The sequence below is a fragment of the Ictidomys tridecemlineatus genome, chromosome 7 (genome assembly GCF_052094955.1).
Source record: "Ictidomys tridecemlineatus isolate mIctTri1 chromosome 7, mIctTri1.hap1, whole genome shotgun sequence".
In the NCBI taxonomy this organism is placed as follows: domain Eukaryota; kingdom Metazoa; phylum Chordata; class Mammalia; order Rodentia; family Sciuridae; genus Ictidomys; species Ictidomys tridecemlineatus.
In genome coordinates this window covers 59881037-59907568 of record NC_135483.1, presented here as the reverse complement: position 1 = coordinate 59907568, position 26532 = coordinate 59881037, and the positions used below count along the sequence as shown (strand labels likewise).

The 26532-nt window shown below is 35.0% G+C and overlaps 1 protein-coding gene across 12 annotated transcripts in view; it reads right to left on the bottom strand.

Annotated features, from left to right (window-relative positions):
* Window positions 1-26532, bottom strand: part of Ncoa2 (nuclear receptor coactivator 2) — a 259997-nt gene that overhangs the window by 154792 nt on the left and 78673 nt on the right. For 11 of the 12 annotated variants that reach the window (XM_078017044.1, XM_078017042.1, XM_078017041.1 and 8 more), the window contains exon 2: window positions 17130-17186. The exons of the other annotated variant lie outside the window; for it this stretch is intronic. The gene's annotated coding sequence lies outside the window, so the exon portion shown is untranslated. The remainder of the gene's footprint in view (window positions 1-17129; window positions 17187-26532) is intronic. 12 annotated transcript variants of the gene reach the window in all.

Below are 26532 nucleotides of genomic sequence, written 5' to 3'. Positions count from 1 at the left end.
TATTTAGGCCCTAAAACCAATCAGTTTGAATGTGTACCCTGCTTAGGAGTGACCAATCACCTCCGTCCAATCTGTTCCCGCCAATGAATGTACTAATCACGTCTCAGAGTTGTTGTTCAATTTTCCCGCGCCTCATGATGATTTGTTCTGATGTATGCAAAGCCCCCTGCCCTCCCCCAAAAGTGTATTTAAGCTCTGCTTAACCTCTGCTCTGGGCTCTGGGCTGCTCTCCTTTCTTGAGTGAGCCTGGAACCTCAGCATGCTGAATCAATAAAACCCCTTCTGCCAATTGCATGAAGCCAGTCTCTTGTGGTCTCTTCCTCGGACGTTTCGCCGGACCCTTACACTTTCATCCAGATATATGGAGCTAGTTGTAGCCTTGGACTTCCCACTTAAATGAGGTACATAAATCCTAGTTTTGCTTATACTGGTCAAGTTGGGTTTCTTCTCTTTTTTTGGTGTAGATACACTATCTATCTATCTATCTATCTATCTATCTATCTATCTATCTATCTATTTATATGTGGTACTGAGGATGGAACCCAGGACCTCACACCTGCAAGGCAAGCGCTGTACCACTGAGCTACAGCCCCAGCCCCTCAAGTTGGATTTCTAACATTTGCAGCCAAAAAGATTTAGGAGTACACATCAAGGATCTATCCACCTGCCAGGCATGGTACCAAAAAAAAGGTTTATCCATTTGTGTTAGCCTTTGATTAGGTATCTATAATAATGCCTGTCTTCCAAGCATCTGCCATTTTGCATCATCATTTCTATAGATAGAAGCACAAAGAGCATGCAAAGACCATGCTCTATTCTTAAGGATACCTTAGAGTACAAAGCATGACTTCTAATACCAGAGACGCACTCCTATTTCCTTTGGTGAGCAAATCAGCGAAGCGGAAATAGAATCCTAAGACCTCAGACAACTGAAGCTTTCAGTCCATAACAGGGAAAAAAACAATAAAAGCTGACATCAGAATTAGACCAACTGAGGACATACCATGACTCTAATATTCCATAATTTGCTTTCTCTGGGATACTTTTTTTTAATATACCTACACAACTACAGGTCAATAAAAGGTCATTCGTTTTCTAGGGATACAATCTGATGAAATTCAAGGGTCAGGTTTTGTTGTAAAGAATTCTTCCCAATCACATGCAAGATACAGGAGTATTGACTCACAATATACCAACTACTTTCCTACAGGTGAAAAAAACAGGATAGAATCAGTTTTTCTGTATAAAGTGTTTATTAATGTCACAAAATTAGGTGGTTCATCTAAGCTAGATTTCATTTCTTGGAAATAAAGAGAAAGTAAAATTGAGACACTATCTGCTTCCTTAGTAACTGGTACCTTATAGTGGAATGAATGATACAATGAAGAATAATCAGAAAATTGGATTAGAAATGCAGCATCCATACTGTGCAGACTTGGGGTTTTGGGGGGCGGGGACCAGTTATTTGTCACAAAAACTTACCCTATCCCACAGACCAGACTCTTTTTCCTGAAGAATGGTTTTGCTTAGCACCACCGGTGGCTCCCTATTACACATGGACTATTAACAATAGGAGGCAAGCGAGAGCTCTGTGTAAAAACAGAACACAGGATGTACATATACGCAGGGGGGACAAAAAGGGTGGGTAGATGTGGCGTAAGTATTTGGTATCCTGGCTGTGGAAGTTTCTGACTCACTAGGCATTGCAAGCCAGTCCTTAAAGTTGAGAAAAAGTATATTAGAAATCCCCAGAAAGAAAGACTTCTGTATGTGTAGTAAGTCAATCCCTTTCCTACTCAGGAGGCATGAACAGCAGGCAATAGAGAAAAGATTTTGCTTTGGCCTCCTCAGGGAAAAGTTAAGGTAAGTGCAAGTGGTTAGGGAATATTCCCCAAAAAAGCCTTTAACCTAGGAAACCGATCGATCATCCCAATGAGTTTCATAGATGGCAGCAGCAAAATAACCACTGAACAGAATCAGAGGCCTCCAAGAAAAATGTACTCATCTCTCCCTGTGTCCTGTGCTAAAACTAGGCAGCAATCCACCGCTAAAGGCCAGTGTTCAACAGCTACTTACTGTATGTTTTGAAAAAAAAACATTTCGCTTTAGAATTTCAAATGGTCATACCAGCAAAATCAAGATTCTACAACAAAAACACTATTAGAACACTCATAAATGACATGTCACCTATTAGCACCAAATCTGGGTCATAATTTATTTTCAAAGCACTCCTAAATATACATGGCCATCATCTCCTATTTTAGTAAATGTAGTATCATAAAGATAATTTTATCTTTCTCTGTGACTTAGATCTTATAATCTTTACAATTATCAGCTGGGCCTGGTGGCTCATGTCTGTAATCCCAATAACTCAGGAGGCTGAAACATGAGGATCACAAGTTAGGGACCAGCCTCAGCAATTTAGTGAAGCTCTGAGAAACTTAGTGAGACCCTGTCTCAAAATATAAAATTGTAAAGGTGTAGCTTGGTGTCAAAGCAACCCTAAGTCCAATCCCCAGGACTGGGGGACTATCATTTTAAATATGAGCTACTGATACAAAATAAGGAACACTAAAATGGGTGGGAGATAATACAGCTTATCTACAAACCCCAACAAATTATTAAGTGACTACATGTCTGCATTGTATTTTAACTCCTTTCATGAGATCCTGTTGAACAGCAATGTAAAGGAAAAATATTTTTAACTAATTGCCCAAGTATAGGGTTCATGGTTAATCCAAGTTCTTGATTCAACTAGATGAATGCAGGTAGATTATAAAAATATATTATTATGCACCTATCAGATATAGGTTGAGTATTCCCTATGTAAAATGGTTGAGACAAGATTTCTAGTTTTAGAGGTTTCTTGTATTTTGGAGTATTCACTAAGACTTTATAGGTTTGAGCATCCCTAATCTGAAATCTGAAACCTTTTGAGCATTGATAGCTCCACAAGAAGGGGTAGGCACTGGGCATAAAATTGGGGAAAGGAAGGAACCTGGTCCGTGCTGATCAGTGCAGGATCAACCAGCTTTTTCTCTAAGGAACATTTTGTAATTCAGTGTCAACAGTGTTATCTTACAGAATTTACCCATGAAACTGAGGAAGAGTCCTCCCAGTCACTCTAGGCAAAGGACAGAAAACTAGCAGGAAATTCAATCTCTCCCATGTACATCTGTCTGAGCTTAGTTGTTTTTAGGAGCATACCAGTTAAACCATATCATCTTTTGTGTGTGTGTGGTAGGGGGTGTGCAAAGGGGATTGAACCCAGGAGCACTCGACCACTGAGCTACATCCCCAGCCCTATTTCTTATTTTATTTAGACACATGGTCTCACTGAGTTGCTGAGGCTGGCTTTGAATTCATAATCCTCCTGCCTCAGCCTCCAGAGCCATACAGGGGTATGCATGGTGCCCAGCTGAACCACACTATCTTTTTTCCCTCAGCTTTCAAAGTGGACATGTTTATTTGTACTAATAAAAGGAATCATTTAAAATGGTCACTGATCAGCTGGGGTTGTAGCTCGGGGTGGAACACTTGCCTCACATGAATGAGGCACTGGGTTTGATCCTCAGCAACCCATAAAAATAAGTAAAAGTGTCCATCTACAACTAAAAAAAAAATTACAAAATAAAAATAAAATAAATGAAAAAAATAAAAAATAAATGGCCACTGATGAGTTTTTAGATCAGAGTGTTGAGTCACAATGGACTTTTTTTTTTTTTTTTAGTGCAGAGACACAATGGACTTCTATATGCAATCTTTCAAATTTTGATATCAATTGCAGGAAGAAGACAACTTACACAAGGTCACATAGCTCCAGGTCTAGGACCAAGTCAGTGAACTTCCCACTAGTCTTATGACTATCTGGTTCCTGTGTGCTTTTCTAATGTAAAACACAAAGATCTGAGGAACTGGGGCTTTAATTTTCATTTACTATAGTAACTGGTAACACAACTAGTAAAAGAGGTATTTTATGTTGTCTACCTGGCAAACATTCTAAATTAAAAACTATACTGCTCAAATAGCATTTACTGATAATAGGTCAAAACAATAATATTAGCTTTATTTATCTGGTGACTGCCCAAGTAGTTTTTCTTTCCCTTTCTTCCAAGGTTACTATGATAAATTTAGAAATGTTGGAAAGCACTCCTCTTGAACAAATGAATGACAGTCTCCTTGATTTTATTTTTTCTGTATTTTTTATTGTTGTCCTTTCAATTTAAAAAAAAAATCACCCTCTCTTCTCAACCAGCTGACTGCTGACAATGACGACACCTCTGGGAAACAGAAAGGTGCACTAGGGAGTCAATGACAGGGGCTTACGATCCAAAGGGTAATCTGTGATAGTCTATAAAGTGATAGTAGTAACTACTTCTTAAGTTCTTTTTATGCTCTTACCCTCAGAATCTCTGGACTGTGCTCCCATAGAAGGATTTGTGCACAGCCCTAGTTAGGTGTAATTTTCTTTCTTATCTCTTTCATGCCGTAAAAAAGAAGCTTGACCGAGTGTAAACAGAAAGGGGTGAGAAAGTAATCACAAAGGAAAATACAATAAAAAAAAACTAAGTAGAAATAATTGGCGATTTTTAAGAGAGAGATGGAGAAAATTTATTTTTTAGGTGTAGAACATCACTCTTGGAAGGTATTTAGATCTCATTCATTTGGCTTTAGAGATCTGGAAAAGAAAGAACATAATGGGAGAGGAACCTCAAGACTCTTATTAAAGTCACTATCTTCCATCTCCCTGTGTCTGCTACCAAACTGCATAACCAGACAGTTGAAGATCACTCTGTAGCTAAGTTGTGAGTGATCTTTTCTGAGTCATTACAGGTGTGTGGTAGGAGTGCGTGTTTCACTGAAAGAGTTTCAACAGACTATGAGGTTGGTACTCAGGAGAGAATCCTTGCTTCAATCCACTGGCAGCACAAGTTAAGACATTTAAGGTACAACATAGAAGAAGGAAGGAAGAAAGGAAAGAAGGAAGAAATGGAGGGAAGGAAGGAGGAAGAAGGAAGGAAGGAAGAGAGAAAGAGAAAGAAGAGGAGACAGACGAGAGAGAAAGGAGGCAGGGAGGTCAGGTAGAGCGGAGTGCTTGAAGGGCTGAAGAGCCAACTGGGAACTGCTCCTGCTGCTGAGGGGTCATCCGGGATTCTCAGGACGTGACACGACTTGGAGGAGGGACAGGAATCGGAGATGGGAAACAGAGGAGGAGAGGGAGGAGAACGAGAAAGGTAAAACGGATTTTTAAACAGTTCTGTGTGTTGTTCTCAGTGCTTTATGTGAATTATCTCAAGACAACAAGACCATGTACTAGAAGTGAGAACAGATGTCTAGGGAAGAGGAATCTAAGCAGAAAGTGTGAACCAGACTGAAGCTGGTGATCAGAGGGGGGCCTCAAGGTGGGCGTCACATCAGATGCTCCAACTGGGTCTTCTCAACTGTTCCATCTCATGCACCTGCACTGACGACTTGCAAAAAAGACATGCTCTTATACCAACCTTACCTTTGTAATGATTTTTAGTGTTTTGTGCCTAACCAACTTACTAAAGGTGTTCTTCAAATGGAGACTATATGAAATGCATTTATGAAGCTCTGTATTCTAACTTATAAAACACTTTTTCATACTTTGTTTAGAAGAATGTAGTCAAGCTCTTAACAGAATGTATACGAAATAAACATTCCTAGTGATTGTGCAACCCTGAGTTACAATATAAGGATTCAAAAATCAAAAATTTAAAGCTAGACTTAACCAGTTATTTTAGAAAGAGTGTGAATTAATGAAACACTGGGAGCCTACTTCACAGTATTGATTAAATTATGACTTTACTGCATAAATGTTTTCAAAATTGCTTTAAGAGAGAAAGGACACTCTTTGTATTGATTCTTTTTAGTTACATATAACATTATGACACATTTTTTATTTGATCTTTTTAGATATATAGGACAATAGAGTATATTTTGACATGTTATACATACATGGAGTTTAACTTATTCTAATTAGGATTCCATTCTTGGGGTTGTACGTGATGTGGAGTTTCACTGGTCGTATATTCATCTATGAATATAGGAAAGTTGTGTCCAATTCATTCCACTGTCTTCCTATTCCCACCTCTCCTCCCTTCCCTCATTCCCCTTGGTCTAATTCAATGAACTTCTATTCTTCCCTCTCTATTCCCCTTTATTGTGTGTTAGCATCTGCATATCAGATAGAACATCTGGTCTTTGGTTTTGGGGGATTGGCTTATTTCACTTAGCATGATAGTCTCCAGATTCATCCATTTACCAGCAAAAGTCATAAAATCATTGTTTTTTATGGGCAAGTAATATTCCACTGTGTATATACACCACATTTTCCTTATCCATTCATCTATTTAAGGGCACCTAGGTTGATTCCATAGTTTAGCTATTGCAAACTGAGCTGCTATAAACATTGATGGGGCTGCATCACTGTAGTATGATGACTTTAAGTCCTTTGGGTATATACTGAGGAGTAGGATGATGAGTCATAATAGTGGTTCCATTCCAAGTTTTCAGAGGAATCTAGGATACATTTCGACATAATCACAAAAGCATGGAACATAATTTGCTCTAATTCAGTTCTCAGCACTTGCCTCCTACCCCTAGCTCCCTCCCTCTACTCATCTTTTGGCAATTTCTTTATAGTTTTGTTTTTAATTAGTATCTTGTGACTATATTTGTCATTGGAATTCACTATGCTATACTCATGTATGTACACATGAAAGTTTGGTCAGATTTATTCCACTGTACTTCCCTTTTCCTGTCTCTTCTTCCTCTCCCTCAATCTCTTTTTTCACTCTACTGACCTTTCCCCTCTTTTGATGAAACCCTGCCCTTATTTTGGATTAGCTTTTACATATGAGAGAAAACATTCCACCTTGGCTTCTGGGGACAGCTTATTTCACTTAGCAAAATTGTCTCCAGTTCCTTCTATTTACTGATAAATGACATAATTTCTCTTTTTTTTTTAACCACTGAGTAATACTCCATGTATACATACCTCTTTTCTTTATCATCTGTTGAAAAGCACCTAGGTTGGTTCCACAGCTTGGCTATTGTGAATTGAGTTGCTATAAACATTGATGTAGCTGCATCACTGGAGTACGCTGATTTTAAATCCTTTGTGTGTGTGTGTGTGTGTGTATGTGTGTGTGTGTATGTGTATACATATATATATACACATACACATACATACATATACACACACATATATACACATACACACATATATACACATACACACACACACACACACACACACACACACACACACACACACACACACACACACACATATATGGAGGAGTGGAGTAACTGGGTCAAATGGTGGTTCCATTCTTAAGTTTTTGAGCAATCTCTATACTACCTTCCAGAGTGGTTGCACTAATTTGCAGTCCCACCAACAATATATGAATGTATCTTTTTCCCGCATTTATTATTTGTATTCTTGATAATTGCCATTTTGACTGACGTGAGATGAAATCTCATTGTAGTTTTGATTTACATTCCCTAATTGCTAGAGATATTGAACATTTTTTTCATGTATTCATTGACCATTTATGTTTCCTTTTTTGAGAAGTGTTTGTTTAGTTCTTTTGCCCATTTATTAATTGGGTTATTTGGGGGTTTTGGTGTTAAGTTTTTTGAGTTCTTTGTATATTGTGGATATTAATGCCCTATCTGAGGAGCAGGTGGCAAAGATCGTCTCCCATTCTATAGGCGCTCTATTCATGTTTTTAATTGTTTTCTTTGCTATAGAGAAGCTTTCTAATTTGATGCCATCATACTTATTGATTTTTTTTTTTAATTTCTTGCACTTTAGGAGTCTTGTTAAAGAAGTTGTTTCCTGTGCCAACAAGCTAGAGTGTTGGGTCTACATTAAACAAACCTTTTTGCATTCGTGACAAATACTATTTATTAATTATAACACAAAAGTCATAAGCAACCAGAATAAATTTGCATTTATTCCATATAACAGCAGCAGTAATTTCTCCTGTATATCAAGAAATAAAAACGAAAATTGAGGAAACCTCAAAGGAAAGGTGGCCTTATTTATTTATTTATACTGGGCATTTGAATCCAGGGGCCCTTTAACATTGAGCTATATCCCTAGTCTGTATTATTTTATTTACTTTATAATTTTGAAACAAGTTCTTGATAGGTTGCTGAGGGTCTCACCAACATGCTGAGACTGGCCTCATACTTGAGGTCCTCCTGACTCAGCCTTCCAAATCACTAGGATTAAAGGCATGTGTCACCACACCCAGTTGAGGGTAGCCTGATTTTTTTTTTTTACATTTTATAAAAATGTAAAACCTATGTCCATTAAGACATGATTATCTGTAATATAATCAAAATGCAATAAAAACAGTTCAAGATACATTAAATTTTTCTAAAGTGAAGTAATTGAAAGGGTTCTCTGGTCACTCTTAGAATGTAATATTTTCTAAATAAATACTGAAATTTGATCTTGAATTAATTCTCTTCTCATTGTGTGAAAAGGTCCTATTTAGGTTTCTGATTATAGGAATCCAGAACATTCATCTGTGAATTTTTTTGTAATTGTGTAAAATTTAATGTTATTTTTAAAGAAAGGAATGTGAAAAAGAAAGTGGAATAGCTTCCTTTTCCATCTTTCAAAACAAAATTACTGTGTTAATAGAAAAGCTAAGCATAAATTCCACTGAATGCATTATTTGGGTAGCTTCATTTAAAGCCAAGGAATAACTTAATAGTTCTGTGACCTGCATTTCCCTTTATTAATTAATGGCAGATTATAATTTCTGTTCTAAACTGCAATGTATTGGGTTCATAGACTTTCTTACTTGCTAGCAGCCACAATGACATGGGCTTATGAACTAGAGGAGAAGGAAGAGCATACACAATGATAAATTTTGTCATATTCTTACCTACACTTAGAAAGTCAACTGAAAACTTTATTTTGAGGGCTGGGGTTGTGGCTCAGCAGTAGAGCACTCTCCTAGCATGTGCAAAGCTCTGGGTTCGATCCTCAGTGCCACATAAAAACAAATAAATAAAATAAAGGTATTGTGTCCAACTACAACTGGAAAAATACACACACACACACACACACACACACACACACACACACTTTGGAAATTAGTTGTCCTTTGGGGTAAACTTTGTTAGTCTGGGGTTTTTGTTGTTGTTTGTTTGTTTGTTGTTTAAGAGAAAGTTTCAAAAGCCAAACTACAAATGATGGACTACATTTGAATCCCCATTCATTTTCTAACTAGTTAACTAAATTAGATGTGCATCATTGGATGGGTGACTTAACATCTCAGTTCGTGTCCTCAACTTCAAAGTGGGCATCTTTAGGGGATTATCTGAATTAATATGAAAAGGGCTGAGACTACTACCTGGTTAGAGATAAGCACAATATGCATGCTAGCAACTATAAGAGATCTTTCAATGCCAAGAATTTTCTATTCCATTTGTGTTCTGATTGAAATAATGCAATCACACTGTTGTACTAACAATATAATAAGAGGACTGATAATACTTGCTTTCTATTCAGGTTTCCAAACTAAAACTACATTGTTGATTAGCCTACCAATTTTTGTCAAAGTTAAGTACATAGTACCTTTTATAAGATGACTTAAGCATGTTAATGTTGTATTTGTGTCCTACTTTCTACCCATTTGTGGTTTCATCATCATTATTAATCTTTGATAACACAGTAATGTTATTTTAAGAATACCGAGGAATTAGTTTTATATGTATTATGGACAGCTATAATGTATAACAATATTCTGTAAATAATGAAAAAAATCATTAAATGATGAGTTGCTCTATATAGGGAGAATCATTTTAAGCAAGTAATTTGTTTCCACTTAGTTTCCTTCACATCCTTGATTTCTTTTTTGGCAGCATGTTGTTCTGCTAAAGATCATTTTGCAATATCTGATGGGATCATTCAATCAAAACTTTCCTTTTCAGAAATCAGAATCCCTTTTCCCACTTAGAAGAAGGCACAAAATGTCTTGATAATAGTATCAGGATTCAACTACAAGCAGAAAAGTTATAAGACAAAGTTCTATGTTGCTATATCATATTTACCATAGACCAGTATATAAATGGCAAAGTCTTCAAAATAAAGGGGTTCAGTCTCAACTTCAGAGAAAATTTAGACACAATCTGAACATACTTCACTCTCTAACACTAGGAATTTATCCAGTTTAAAGCAAAGGATGGCATCTTGCCAAAAGTAATAGTAAATGTTTGTCTTTCTTCTTTCTCTGCTTTTCTCGTTAACCTATATTTATCTCTGCTTCAAAACATTTGTGAACATTTTAACTACCTCATGAAACCTTGATGCAATATATAAACAAATGATCAGGTATATTATTTTCATAATCAGTCCTTGAATTTTAGTGGGAAAAAGGATCCTTAATCAACAAGACTTAAACCAAAATAAAGACTTAATTAAAAGGAAACTGAAGTACAAAAATAAACCAAAGATACCAGATTTACTGGTATTTGCTACCCCTAAAATGCAAAGGACCAAAAAGTAAGGGTGGCTCTTGATGTGGAGGTCCTATTCCTGTCAGGGTCCTGCGGACAACCATTCTGGGCAGAGCATCTATGAGGACTATGGTCTGCACTGTAGCCAACGTTTGGCATGGCAATTGAACAGCTCTGGCGATAAGCCACTGTCACCTAAGAGGGTAAGGGATTTTATTTTTCTTTCTTTAAAAATAAGGAGGAAGCCAGGCACAGATTCAGGAGGAAGCAGGAGATTCACAAGCTCAAGGCCCATCTCAGAAACTTTTCAAGGCCCTAAGGTCCTGTGTCCAAATAAATAATAAAAAGATCTGGAAATGTAGCTCAGTGGTAAAGCGCTCCTCAGTTCAATTCCCAGTATCAATCAATCAAGGAAGAAAATTAAGACATAATTTTTGACATAATACATACACATTATGGTTTAGCAATAATGTTTTGCATTTAGAATATGTTAAAATGAATTTGCGATTTACATTGTTATGGTTTAGATATGACATGTCCCCAAAAACTCATGTGTGAGACAATGAAAGAAAATTTAGAGATGAAATGATTGGGTTATGAGAGTCTTAACCCAATCAGTGAATTAATTCCTAGGGATTAACTGAGGGGTAACTATAGGCAGGTAGAATGTGGTTGAAGAAGGTAGGTCCCTGGGGCTGTGCCTTTGCGGTACATATTTTGTCCTTATTTAGCAGAGCTTCCTTTCTGCTTTCTAATGCCATGTTCTCAGCAGCTTTCCACGACCATGTACTTCTGCCATGATGTTCTGCCTCATCCCAGGCCCTGAGGAATGTATGATGCTTATAGGTAACAAATTATCAGTCCTTTAGGTTAAAAACTACGAACTTTAAGTATATAACTTTTGCTTATGAAATTTATATAATGACACCAAAAAGGCCCAAACTATTGGTTTAAAGCAAAGACAGTCCTCAAATTCATTAGCTCTGCTTTTCTAGAAAAGTAGGGAAAGCAAACAATTCTGTAACAATGGCACCACAAAAGCAAACCTACATGGAAACAGGTAGTTAAGAAATCCTCCAAAATTGTTCTACAGTCTACGGCCATACCACCCTGAACACGCCCGATCTCATCTGATCTCGGAAGCTAAGCAGGGTCGGGCCTGGTTAGTACTTGGATGGGAAACAAAATTGTTCTACATACATTTGCAGTATGTGACTGACTCCCCGCTTAGCTATAGCATACACTTAGTCAATGCTATATACCTCTTTTATTCATCCCTTGCCTTTTTTTTTGGCAGGGTGGGGGGACAGAGATGTAGTTGTGACAAGGCCAAAAAATCCATTTCCATTGATTGCAGACACCCATGAAACATTCATGAAACAGCAGATGATGCTTAGACAGCTTGCTACAGGGAATTAAGTTAAAATCACAATTTGTAAAACTTACTGTTAACTTTGCTGGTCTTCTTCAGTTATACCAAATCTCAAGCTAGCAACAAAAGTCACAATGGAAATACCTATATCTTGATGCCCAAAAGAATCACAGCAAAAACAAAAAAAAAAATCGACTTAATTTTATAAATAAATGTTTAATTTTTAATTTATTCCTTATATCTAAATGTTGTAAACATTTGGGAATGACATATACAGATTTGATCTTCAAAAATAAGGTAGGAGGTGTTAATGGAAGCAGCCTTATTTTATTTGCCATTTTACCTTTATGGGGATTCTGCCAAGGTCTGCTGACTCAAATTCTGCACCTGCCTAGAATAACATATATCTGTCACTTTCCTTCAAAGGGGGAAGTGAACAGCATAGCTAAAAGGCCTACTAACTGACCCAAACCAAATGCCAAGTGTTTTGAAAGTTACTGGGGTAACATTTACGTGAAATTCTACTCATCACAGACCTTCTCCCAAAGCTACAAACACATTCTACCATCTTGATAAATAGAATACACAAGTCTGAATACACCTTTTATCAACAATCTGCAAACTACTCTTGCATTCTCAAGCATAAATGCTCTTGTTCTCTAGTGCATTAAAGCACAACTGAGAATTAGGGCCCAACCTAAATTACTCAGAGGAGATAGACACAAAGGCTGTACCCTCAGAGACACGGTAACTCAAAAGATCCATAAGATATAAAGTGTTTATACTTTCCTTGTTGATTGCTTTCAAATACCAGCTATGCCAACACAAGTCATACTTTCAAAATACCAATATAAAAAAAGCTGCTCTCACTTTTTAAAGTAGATCAAAGGTGACTCTATTCTCTTACACTCCAAAAATGACAACCTTATGCATTTTATTTTAAAAATGGGTTTTTATATTACTGACTATAAAATTTGTTATTCCAGAATTTAAATTAACTAGAAAAAATCAGGGTCTCCCATGTTTCTAGTATATTGTTTCAACAATGGATATATGCATACTAATACCGTTTTTGCTTGTCTGTCCATATGATAATACCAAAGTCATTCTAAATGAAGACCGCCTAGATTTTGTGATGGCTCAATCTCACTAAGCATAACACACCTACCTTAAGAAGTATGGGCCTTCCCAAGGGCACATTCTGAAAGCACTGTGTACTACATAAACACACACTTACTTATTACAGACTGAATTCTGTTGTTGTTATTGCTATATCCTTTACTCATATGGCTGGAATAAGGCTATGAATAGGATTTGATGGATAGTTCTGAAACCACAAAACAAATAAAAAATTGAACATGCAGTGGTAGAGTGCATGCTTATTAGCACTAAATTGGCAGCATGTCTTTCTCTGTCTCTTTCTCTTACACACACACACACACACACACACACACACACACACACTCACACATGCACGCAATCAGAAAACCCAAATTCAACACAGAAACATTAACAAGGAAATAAACATACAAACTTAATACTGATATTCCTGTCTAATAATTTTTGGTAATTCTTCTTTATGGTTCTCACAGCACTTAGGCTACAAGAATAAAATAATGGGCGTCTCTGAAAAGAGGACTGGAAGGAAGGAGGGATACCTAATCGAGGAATGGCCAAAGGGAAAAGGAATGGAAAGACAGTAAGGAGGATTATGGTGTTGAATGAACTTAGTTTAACAGGGAAACTAAGCCAAATTGTTCATACTACTGTGGGTGTTGGGGGGAAAAAGAAGAAAGAAAAGCAGAGGAATATGGCAAAACTGCTTTAAAAACTGAACTGTCAAATGGTTTTCGATTGATAGCTTTGTCAATAACATCCATCAGTAAGTAATTTCCACCTAACAGTGAGTTCAGCAATCCATTCTACATATTAAATGCAGAGATGTCTACCCTGTGAGACTGGACTGCGATTATATTCTGAATAGTGAAATGATTGGGGCTTTATGCAGTTGTCAAAAAACCTATTCTGTAGATCATCATGCCTAACATGCTGTCATCTGAAGGAAATACCACAAAAGTAGTGATACAATCAAACATAGGCAGATTTTGCCTAAAAAGCAAATGTGTGTGTGTGAACAAACAAATACGTGTGTATGTATATATATATGCACACACACATACACAAATATATATAACACATATTTAAATATTCTACATTTAATTTAAATTAGTGTTGATTTTCAGTAGATAGTGTTCAAAGCCTGATAGCTATAGTTCAAATCAAGCTGTCCATCTCTCAGTTAAAAGCAGGTAGTCTAGTAAGTCTTTTTATACCTTTGAAAAAAGGATTCAAAAGTCAACAAATACTCATTTGAAATGTACTTTCAACAATGTCATATCCAATATGTACAGATTTTCTTTTATGCTTTGATGTGCTTAATTTAAGTTTTAGTACTCTGCATTTAGTATGTAACAATTGAGTGTATTAGCACCCTGTGAAATATATTATGCTTTACCATATCATAGAGAACTTCTCTCCATATTAGTACTGAAGAACTGGGTTATACCTAAGTATGTGTGAATAATTCTTCACCTGCCCACCTTTACCCTATCCTTCTACCTCAAATCTTCCAGTATAAAGAAAATAAACTTATAAATAAATCTAAAGTCCATATAAATTCACATATGGAAAATTACATTTCAAGGCTATATTGTCAGGCAGATTTATCTAACTCTTATTCCTGTTTTGATTATCAATGCCAAGTAAATTTTATTGGCTGCCTTTAAGAATGCTTAAAATGTGAAGCTGGAATGGAAATATTGACCTAGCTATAGATTAAAAAGCATAGTTTTGTTTGTTAAATGAATTTTGCCTTTTTAATTCAAACTACAGAATTCCCTTTTCCACATATTCAACTCTGGAATTTGCATTTATGCTCACAGATACAACTCCTTTGGATAGTCTGCAAAAATATAATTAATCATGCTTCTGAATAAAATTCTGAAGGTGTATTCAACAAAGTTGCCCTCAAGAACATTTTATCCAAAACACCATACATATTTAAGACCCACAATATTTTTATAAAATGTGTCCTACTCAGTCTGGAAAATGAAATAAATCAGAGAAACTAAAGTTCTATTTGAACCAAGTCTGCTCTAATCTCAAGACTATACCACTTCTTTTCTTAAATAATTGAAAAATATTTCCCCAGAGGTATAAATTATCATAATTTTTAAGATACAGGTTCTATAGTCACTATTTTCCAACAATCTATTCTTTGCAGTGAAGATGATTCATCCAGTGAACCACAGATACCACCTGTAACCTAAAATTTCTAATATTACAAAAGAGAAAGAATGATGGTTCAAAATATAGCATGATTACAATGAAAAAAGGAATGTAAACTCCATACTACTGACCCTAAAAGGTGAGTCTAAAAAGTTCCTGAGTGGAACTTTATATTTTTGAGGTAGATATTGAAAATGTTACCATGTTTCACAGTTTGAAATAAAGGTTAAAAGTTAAGACCTGCTAATGGAGTATAAATAAAATAATGTTTGATTTCTAAATTGATTTCAAAGTTTTCAATGTGAATATAATTTTTATATATTACACTTACTGCCACAAATACACCTGTAATCAGGGCTATATTTAGGCAGGAAATGAAGCTCAGTAGTTAAAATCAAGGTCTTTGGAGTCGCAAACAGCCACTTACTTGATATGACCTTGGAAAAGTCACTTAACCTCTCATAGCTTCAATTTCTTTATCTGTTATTCTGAAGATAACTGAAAAGCATTTACATAATGCCTGGCACACAGTAAGAGAGCAATAAATAATAGTTGTTGTTATTAGTATCAACAGTAGAATATCTACCAAGTGTACTTGTAAAAGAGATGTGAATTAAAAAATGAAATGGTTATACATTTTTAAAATTTTACATTTAAAAAACTGTTAAGGTCATACTTAGTTCTTTTTATTAATGAAAAATCATGGAAGTAGAAGGAGAGGTAAATGCCTAAACAAGATTAGAGAGATCTGAAAACTAGAGACAAGAAAATTAGAAACAGCAACTAGTATCTTGGAATGCTTGAGTAGATACCTTTCAAATCTACTTTGTTCTATATAGATACACAAAACATAGCCAACCAATTAAGATGGTGTGAAATTGTCACACCTTCAGGGTTTTCCTTTCCTTGACTATGTAACTTTCTCATGATAGTAACAAAATAAATGTAAAACTGAAAGAGTTAGCCTTTAATTCTTCCCTGATTAAGCATATTTGAATAAATAAAATATCTAACACAGCTAATTTTTCATAAAATTTCAGAGTCTTAAATATACTGTGTAAGCTAATTTCCGAACTAGAAACAAACACAAGGAGCTATTTCTAATTTGTATTTACAGATGCAGATTTCAAAGACTCTGAATATAAATAAATTCTTGATATTTATTACCACATAATTATTTTAACAGACATTCATTCTATCTTTACTATAAATCAGGCACTGTCCTAAGGACTTAGGGAAGCTGCTTTGAACAAGAGGAAATGGTCCAAATATTTGTAGTGCTTATATTCTAGGAGTCCAAGCTATAAGTAAAGAAATAAGTAATGATGAATGTATCAAGTATGAATAAATATTATGATAAAAATAAATCTAAATTGTGTGATAAGGAGTGACTAAGGAGATATTTCTGATTGATTGTACAAAAAATTCTGACTCTATGTTTTATAGCCAAAATTTATATTAACATTTCTATTCATTTATACTACTTTGGTAAGAAGTGAAAAACACTAGTACTCAAATATTTTATAAATAAAAATAAATATAGGGCTAGGGTTGTATCTCAGTGGTAGAGTGCTTATATAGCATGTGTGAGGCACTAGGTTTGATTCTCAGCATCACACAAAAATAAATAAAGGCATTGTGAAAAAATAAATACATATAAACATTTTTCCAGGATAGAAAATTAAAATTTAAATTATAATCGACTCACCAATAGGTATAAACTCTTTCTGAAAATATAAAATAACCACTAATAAACAGATATGGCCAGCTTACCTTTAAATATATTCATACAACACATTCATAAAGAACGTTCATCATAAAAGAAAAATGTAGAAAAATATACATTTTGTTTTTATTCATATTCATTTTATTTTCCTATTAATTTTTTAAGTCAATTAAAAAACATTTAATTTTGCTTAAAAATAAACATATTCCAACATAAAGGATTCAAACTTTAACTCACCTGTGCCTGTACACAGTGCAGAAGATCTATAAAACTGTAGCCAAATCCAAGAGAAATCTGCAATATAAACAAAAAATACATGAATAAAATCTGCAGGACCCTGTTGGACTCCTTAGAATAGATGTGAATTTTATAACAAATACACAAGTAATATTTGTTAACTGCCAGAAGTAACTCAAGCAATATTCATTAGTAAGAGTTCTCCATTAAATTGGACAGTAAATCAAAAGGTAGTCTTGTGCATTACTTCTATTTGTACAAAATAGTTAGAAAAAGTATAGAGTAACATTTCATTGTGAATTGTGAGGTTTCTACAGGTTTTTGTTTGCCATCATCATACTTTATTAAAACTGCTTGTCTGATCATTAGCCTTCATCACCAGAGTGAAAGCTAAGTAAAAGCAAGAAGCGGCTTCAACTACCCATTTCCACACTGCCATGCTTAGGACCAGTCCAGTACCTAACACATGGAAACAGGCAGCAAATGTTTATTGGGTAAATAAATAAAATTCACATAATGATCTTAATTTGCCAAGATGTACAGTTTACCTATATGAAACAGAAAGGTCTGGAATTACTAAAATAAAAATCTATATGGTAACTGTTTAAAGGAAATACAAAAAGGAATAATTTAGTATATCAAGAAGTATCTTCATGGGAATAAAAATGATTATATATGACAACCATAATAATTTGCAAGAAAAAGGGCACATAAGAAAAGAAAGAACTGAACATTTTCAATAATGAAGGCAACTGCACATTTCTTCAGAGAGTGCTTCTGAGAACAAAAGCTGACCTCTGAGTGAGCCTACAGCTTTTTCTCTGATCCTTGCACCACACCAAAGAATTTAATTTCTAAGATGCACAGTGAAAATATGAAGACAAGAAATATTGCTAATATTTTATCTATATTAATGTTTACTGCTTTTGTACATTTTATGGATATAAAAAAGAAAAAAACCTGAGTGATTACTACTAGTGGTGGTACTGAAAATGTGGCTTTAAAATAAATTAATACTACTAGATTTAGCTTCAAGGAATGTTTTTGCAACCAAGTTTCTTTTCCTTTAAAGGACATCAATAGGTAATAATTTATGCTTTGGATTCATTATCAAACTTAAAGCAGTGTTAATGACTTTTTAGAGTGCTTTATTCTTTAGCAAAGTAAACAGAACCTAATGTTAAAAGTTTATTTGATATCCAAATTATAATTTTTTTTGTTTCATAATCTAAGAGGTCTAAAGAGGAGAAATTAATAAAAAGAAATTCTAATTTTTAGCAGGACCTGACCAGTCTTGAAATCATATTCAATAAAATGCAATTAGGCTATGAGATAATTCGTTAAAAAAAAATAAAAGAAATCTAGATGCAAACAAGAAATTACCACAGTAAGTAAAACAACTAGATTCTGTTCGAATGGCAGTCCATAAGTAGTACATAACACTGTTATGTAATAGAAGACATCAATTCTTTCTAGCAGTACTGGAGTAAATATATTCATTATGTTGGCCTATGTAAGACAATTATAATTCCATACCAATAATTAATTTGCCCAAGGACATAACACATGTAATAACTATAAGCTTAAACTTGTGATATTACTAAGAATAACGCTATTAAACTGTTACTGCTTCTTCTGTTCTATTCAGAAAGTTAACATGCTAACATAACATATGGCAAAAGTGTCAATGCACCTATGCTAAAGAAAGGTGTATAGTAGACAAAGATATTTCCAAACATCCACATTGTATTTCAGCATAAGTTTTAAACAAGAAGAATTAATAAACAAACAGAATTACAAACTGTTTTATAAGTTTATACGTTACTTAAAATAGTAGTCATTTAAAGTAACAAGACAGGTAATAAAAGCTCTATAATAAATAAACATCCAAGTACTCTTCTTATCACCCCTTTAGGGTGCTTCCTTCAAGGAAAAGAGAGGAGGAACAGACTGCCAGGCTCGGTAGAAGGACCGAGGGAAAGATAGGAACCTTCCTAGCAGTGTAGAGGAGATATATTGACCTTTTCTCTTAACTACCATGACCATTTCCATTGGGGGGGTGGGGTGGGGAGGAGCTGAGAAGATCCCCTCCTTTCCACAAAGCATCAGGTTACTCTTAGAATGCATGGTGAAACAGTTGAAAGAACTCAGGGTTTAGCATCCTCAGATAGACCAGGTTTCAAATTCTGGCTTTATCACATAAAGACTGTCACTATTGATATCATTATTATTACCATCAGGTTAGGTAGGTGATTCAGGATTATGCAACTGTGAACTCAAATGTGAACACCTTAGGTGTTCAGTCACAGAGATGGAAATCTGACTAACACACTATAGGAGATACACAATGGGAAAAATACACACAAAATATTGATATCAGTAATCATTAGGAAAACTGAAATAAGAACAATAAAATATCCCATGCATCCAGTAAAATTACTGGATGTTAACAGTAATTGTTAACAAGGACTGGCACAAACTCAAACTCTCACATCCACTGCTGGTGGGAAAATACAATGGCATGCCATTTTGGAAAACAGCTTGGAAGGTTACTATACAATCCAATAATTTCACTCTTTGTACATTTTCATCTCTCTTGGAGAGATAACTAAAGTTATTTTGTCAGTGGAAACAGCTAAGGGTAAAGGTAGTTCTAAGCGCACCTGGTTGGTATGAAACCAATACCATAAAAACATAAGCTAGCAGGTTGAGTTTACATCAACGCTTGAAGGCAAAAAAAAAAAAATATCAGGAATGAGCCTTCATTACACATTAAAACTTATGGCAACATTAGAGCTGATGAGAAGGGGGTTAGAAGGAGTTGATCTCAATATCTTATTTATTTATTTATATAGTGGGAATCAGGCATTTTTTTATACTTATTTTTTTGTTGTACAATACCTTTATTTTGTTTATTTGTTTTTATGTGGTGCTGAGAATCGAACCCAGGGCCCCGCATGTGCTAGGCGAGCGCTCCACTTCGGAGCCACAACCCCAGCCCTTGTTTATTTTTTAATGAATGGTTACAAACAGATCAAGAGGAAGCAAAGTGGGCCTGGGGTTGTGGCTCAGTGGTAGAGCACTCACCTAGCATGTGTGAGGCCCTGGATTCGATCCTCAGCAACACTTAAAAATAAATAAAATAAAGGTATTGTGTCCAACTACAACTAAAGATATTTTAAAAGAGAGAGAGAGAAAGCAAAGTGAGCTGGGAAGAAAATGAAGTAACACCTGTAATACTAGCAAAAGAACATTCTAGTTTATGACTATTAGATTAAAAAAGCACCATACTTTACTTTTTGGTGTCACAACATCACAACATCATCAACATCTATCGTTTTTTGAGTACTTATTCTAAGAGAACACTGGGCTAAGGGCTGGGGGTGTAACTCAGTGGTAGAGCACTTGCCTAACATGTGTGAGGCCCTGGGTTCAATTCACAGCATCCAAAAAGTAAAAAGAACACTGTGATCAGGTATTTTTATGTGTTCCAAAATCAATCTTCACTACAACACTATGAGGCATGCACTGTTGCTGCATCTCTGGGAAATGAGATACTTCATTTAACTCATACCGTCTGATTCTTGAAGTCAGTATGCTCTCATGCACCAATTGGTTATGAAAGGTCGCTGATTGGATAATGTTATCATTTTTGCCAGCTTGATTTGAAAAAGATGGTAGAAATATGGTCAACCCGAAAATGGCTTTATTATGCTTTCTGGCATAGTACTAACAAGAATAGCATAAGCACATTTTCTACATCCTGCACCCCTGGAAGACACTATTAATGCATCTTGGCATTATGATTTTTTCCTGAGCCTATTTCCATGTAGACTCCCAATTTTCTGGATCAAAGTTGCTGCCAATCAAAGAAAACCACTCCTAACACACAGGAATTGGCACATGAATGAAAATATGTTTATCAATCTTAAACAATCAACTTGATTTCTGGTAGAAAACTGAAAATATGACACTAACTACTGCAAAGAGATGGTTAACCAAAAGGGAACCCCATGATTACCACACTTAATGTTCCATCACAGGACCAATGACTGGCCTCTTTTTTAGGCAGGATCATCACAGTCATCAAGACAACTGGATAGGTGGCAGAAAGGCAGAAGACACATGCAGGATACAAGAAAAAGTTAAGGAATTACTTCCCAAATTACCTGAAAATTTTCAACAGTTCCAGCCATACACATAAACATAAACCCACAGACTATACTCATAAACATAAACCCACAGCCTATACTCATATGATTCGCACGATAATTTATTTTCCTTTTTTGTTGTTGTTGTTAAAAACAAAAACTCCCAATCATAAAAATATGCCTTTAATTCAGCATGTTTCAAATCATATAACCTCAAGAGGAAAGATATACTTTCAAGACTTAACTATGAACTATTTCAGATTGCTAAACAGGATATATTACTTTACATGTAGATTACATAATTATATATGTAATGCAAATATCTACTAAAATAGGGCTTTCATATAAATTTTTATAAAGTAATAGTAAAATACAAGGCTGCACTGCAAAAGACTTCGTAATGCCAAGAGGGCTGGGGGTATAGCCCGGTGGTATGCATGAGGCCCTGGGTTCAATCCCCCAGCACTGCAAAATAAACTAGAACATAAGTTAAAAATATTAAAAAGAACGTGGACTAAAGGTGCAAAGTAAAATTATTCCCCAATTTTTAAACTGATGATACTCAAATTAAGCATCTAGACCACAGAAGAATAATTTATAAAATAACTGACTCCCTTCTATCTGTAGCAGACAAGCCCATGTTTTCTTTGCTTAAAGGGCTATACCTCCACTGCAACAGACTCTTAACTGATGAAAATGTTTAACAAGTAATTTTCTTTTTTAAAGTATTTTGTAAAAGGGTCATCAGTATCATGCCAAAACAGCCGTAAGATAACATTTAGGCCTTATAACTTATAAACATACATTAATTTACCAGCCTTTTAATTATTTTTTCCAGCTATTATCCCTTCTAACTATTCCCCATATATAACTTAATTCGATCAGAGAAATCATTACTAAAATTGGTGATTAAGATTAATTGAAAGTCAATATTAAGTGGGTTTTTTTGTTATTTTAATTCAAATTAATAAAATGCTTCAGAAAGTACAATTAGTTGTAAGTTAAACAAGTGACCATTAAGTTCATAATTTAGTAACTTTTCATCTATATTATATGTAAAAAAGGTCATTTGCCATAATTAAGATAGATATATTGGGGGCTGGGATTATAGCTCAGTGGTAGAGAGCTTGCCACACATATGTGAGGCACTGGGTTCAATCCTCAGCCCCACATAAAAAATTAACAAATAAAGATATTGTGTCCATCTTTAAAAAAATAGATATATTGAAAAGATATATCAGGCTGACAGCCAGGACTAATATAACCTGGCATGAGTCCCGCACGTGTGAATGGATTTGGGGGTGGGGCTCAAAATTTCTTAGGCTACAGTTAAGTACACATCCATAATTTCTATGTATGATATAGTGAAAAATATATGTATCACATTCACAGATCTCATTACAACCATTCCTTTCAATCTTATCTCTCACCTAACAAAGTCAGTGCCAACACAACAAACTGTACAGTCTGATATTTTAGCTGATGTATCTAGAAAAAAAATTAATCTCACAGCTGTAGTTGAATGTACAAGGCTTCTAAAATACCTTTAATACTAAATAATCTAGAAATAGCACTTAGGTCCATAGAAATGATTAAGATCTCTTAGAAGATATAAAAGAGAAAAGATCTGGAAGCCCGGAACTAAGCCCTGAAGGACCACCAACACTGAAAACTAGGTATAAAAGAAATTAGCAAACAGAATGCAAAGAAAACTAGCTAAAAGGTCGAAGATCAGCAAAAGCCAGTACTATAGAATCCACGAGGGTTTTAGATACAGCATGTGAAAATGATGGCTATCATTACCTTATGCTAAAATTTATCTTCCCCTGTAGACTAAAAGCTCCTTAAGGGCAGGGACAAGTATCTAACTGTCTTCAAGTTTAAAACCTGTTGCTGGACTTAAGGGTTTTAACAATTCTACTGCAGAAGTCGGGGCTTTAGTTAGGGTGCTTAGCCAAAACATTAACCTACAGTCTTTAACAGAATTACAAAGCAGGGTTGGGGGAGTTATTAGGTAAAAATCGCACTGAAACAGAAGTAAAAGGCTTACAGGGATGACTCTTCACCAAGACTGGAGCAAGCCCCCCTGACAATCAACCCAACCCATCCCCCAAATAAAAAAAACCCAATGCAGGATTAGTAGAATTTTTACTGTTTTTATCTCAACAATGTGGACAGTTTTGAATTATAAACTCCCCTCAGAAATTTACCCTCTCCTTAGGTTTTCCTCCCTAACAGTCAAAATGACCACTCAGACACAAAACAAACTGATAACCCTTGCTTTTATATCCCCAAGCACAAGGCAGGCAAGCCTATAAATACTTCAAGACTGTGTACAATGTCTTAAACTGTAGGGTACCAAAAGTGCTGTCTTTTGGACCAAAAGTAACATGAAAACTATAAAATCTGTCTACACCAAACAGGGGCAATCTTTAACCCCAACACCTATAAGCAGCTCCAAAGACCCACTTGAGAAGGATCAACATAAACTTTCTGTCCACCAAAGGCCCCTTCCCTAAGTGCCTGTCACTACCAATACTATCTCTTACAAGAGGGGTCACATCTATCAACAGTATATGACCATGTGAAAATATAATCATTATTTCAATATAATTAAGGAACATTTTAAAAACACACACATCCAAAATATGAAGGAGGGTAGGAGAGGGGGTATATCCTTTAATAGGGAAAAAATTATATATTTAAAAGGTAAATGTTATATATCATCAATTTTATAACTAAGAAGAGATAATTTTTTTCTAAGTCAAAGAACTTACAATGAACCTGGATGTTGAACCCAGGTCCACCTAACTCTAGGGCCTTATATTTTCTTTTTATGGGGGGAAGGGTGTGGAGTTAAGAAAACTTTGATATAATAATTAATAATAATCTTGACAATATAATAATTCTATATATTTATGGAATACAGTATGAAAATTTGACACATACATACAATATACAATGATTAAGTCAGGGTAATTAATATTTCCATCTCTTAAAACACCCAAACTCTTTTCCTCTATAAAAGGTATAATAAATGGTTGTAAGCTATTATCAGCCTACTATGCTGTAAAACATTACAACTTATTCCTCCTATGTAACTGTATTTCGATACTGGTTATCTATCTCCCCTCTTCCCTATCCTTCCTAACCTATAGTTATCACTAATCACCTCTACTTCTGTGAAACCAACATTTTTAGCTTCCACCTGAGTAAAACATGTGGTAGTTGTCTTTCTGTGCCTGGCTTATTTTAACTAACTTTCCAATATCCTTTCGAACTATTTCCTATTAATGCATGTAACTTAATTCATTCAGAGAAATCATTATTAAAATTGGTGTTTTAAATTAGTTGAAAGTCTAATTCAAATTAATAAAATCCTTCAGAAAGCACAATTAGTTGCAAATAAATCCTAAAAACTTTGGCCTTACAATCATCATATCTTAACCAACTACTATTCAAACCTTCCCATCAGGGAAAGGTACCATGTGCACAAAAATATATGGAGAGGGGGGCTTGTTGTTAATCTAAAAATAACGGATAAAATATCTACAATACAAAACATAAAAACTGTAAACATCTGGAGATGAATACCAACCTCCCAGCCTAAGCATAGTCATAAGAACTATTTTCTCCTTAATATGTTTTTAAATTTTAATTGATATATAATAATTGTATGTTTTGTATATATTTATGGTGTATGATATTTCAACAAATGTATTCAGTGTACAATGATCAAATTAGGCATATCCATTACTTCAAACATTTATCTATATTGAAATGTATGATTAATTGTTGTCAACCACAGTTACCCAACTGGGCCACAGAACATTCAAATATATTCTTCTTATACAACTGCACCCCAGTGCCTGCTAGTCATCCTTTCTCCATCTCTCTCTCCCTTCTGCCCTCCCCAGCTTCTGGTAACCACTAACCTACTCTCTACTTCCATGAGATCAAGCTTTTAATTTCCACAGTAAGTGAGAACCTATGGCATTTGTCTTTCTGTGCCTGGCTTATTTTACATAACATAATGTCCTCCAGGCTCATTCATGTTGTCACAAATCCTGGGTACACAGCCAAAGGGAAAGAAATCCGTATTTTTAGGAGAGAGATCTGCCCTCCCATGTTCACAACAGCCAGGACATGGGATCAATGGAGGTGTCCAACAGCAAATAAATGGATTAAGAAAATGTGGTATATACACATGGAGGAATACTATTTAGCCACAAAAGAAACTTTTGTTAAGGAATAGATAACACTTATATTTAGTATTCCTCATAGGAGATATTAAATCTATTTTGTAGATGAGGAAACTAATTGTAATTAGATAATTTATTCAAGTTAAAGCAAAAATAACTAACCATCAGTTGAATCCAGGTATCTCTGACTTCAAGTCCTCTACTTTCCCCTTGTTGCTTCATTTTCATTCTGCCTCTGGGCACTTTATCTACCTATCTCTTTATCCCCACCCCCCTCTTAAAAAAAGCAGCTTAATATCAAGAAGATGCTTTCCAACAACCAAGCCTTTACACAGTCACAAGCACCAATTTAATTACCACAAATTATTTCACTAACAAGATTACTGACTTACGCCTACATAAGCAAAGGAAATGGAAAAAATAACATGACACCACAGGATAAAAGATTGGGGTGAAGGAAAAAAATGTAAGGGCTGTGACAAAATGAAAATTTTACCTGTTAAAAAGAAACAAATTAATTCTAAAACCTCAGGTGAGAGTTACCAAACCACCTTTCCTGGCTCCAACCAGGGGTTCCAAAGATAAAGGATGAATATAAAGATCCACAAAATGCTTGTGAAATTTTTCTTATTCCATGTTTTTGTACTGATGCAAATCTAAAATTACCAACATATGAATATACTGGATCATATGGATGGCCATTATATTGCTGATAACTCACTGCCATTTAATTTTAGTACTTTGCTTTTGTTCTTACCACTGTCTTAGAGACTAGACTTATTTTAATTTCTTTGGTATCAAGTCTTCAGAGACAAGGTTTTCTGTAACTTTAAAGAAAAAATGCAGGGAAACACTTGAAATGCCTTTGTGTAACTGAAAGTAGTCTTGGTGAATTCAGGAGAACTTGAGCTGGGCAGACTATAGATAGTCAACTTTCTTACAGCCATACAATGTCACATGGTGGTGTTAATTTAAATCTTATTGATTTTGTAGTTTTGTTTATATTTAGTTAATAAATCTTTTAGTTTTATAGGTCCTAATGAAACAAAT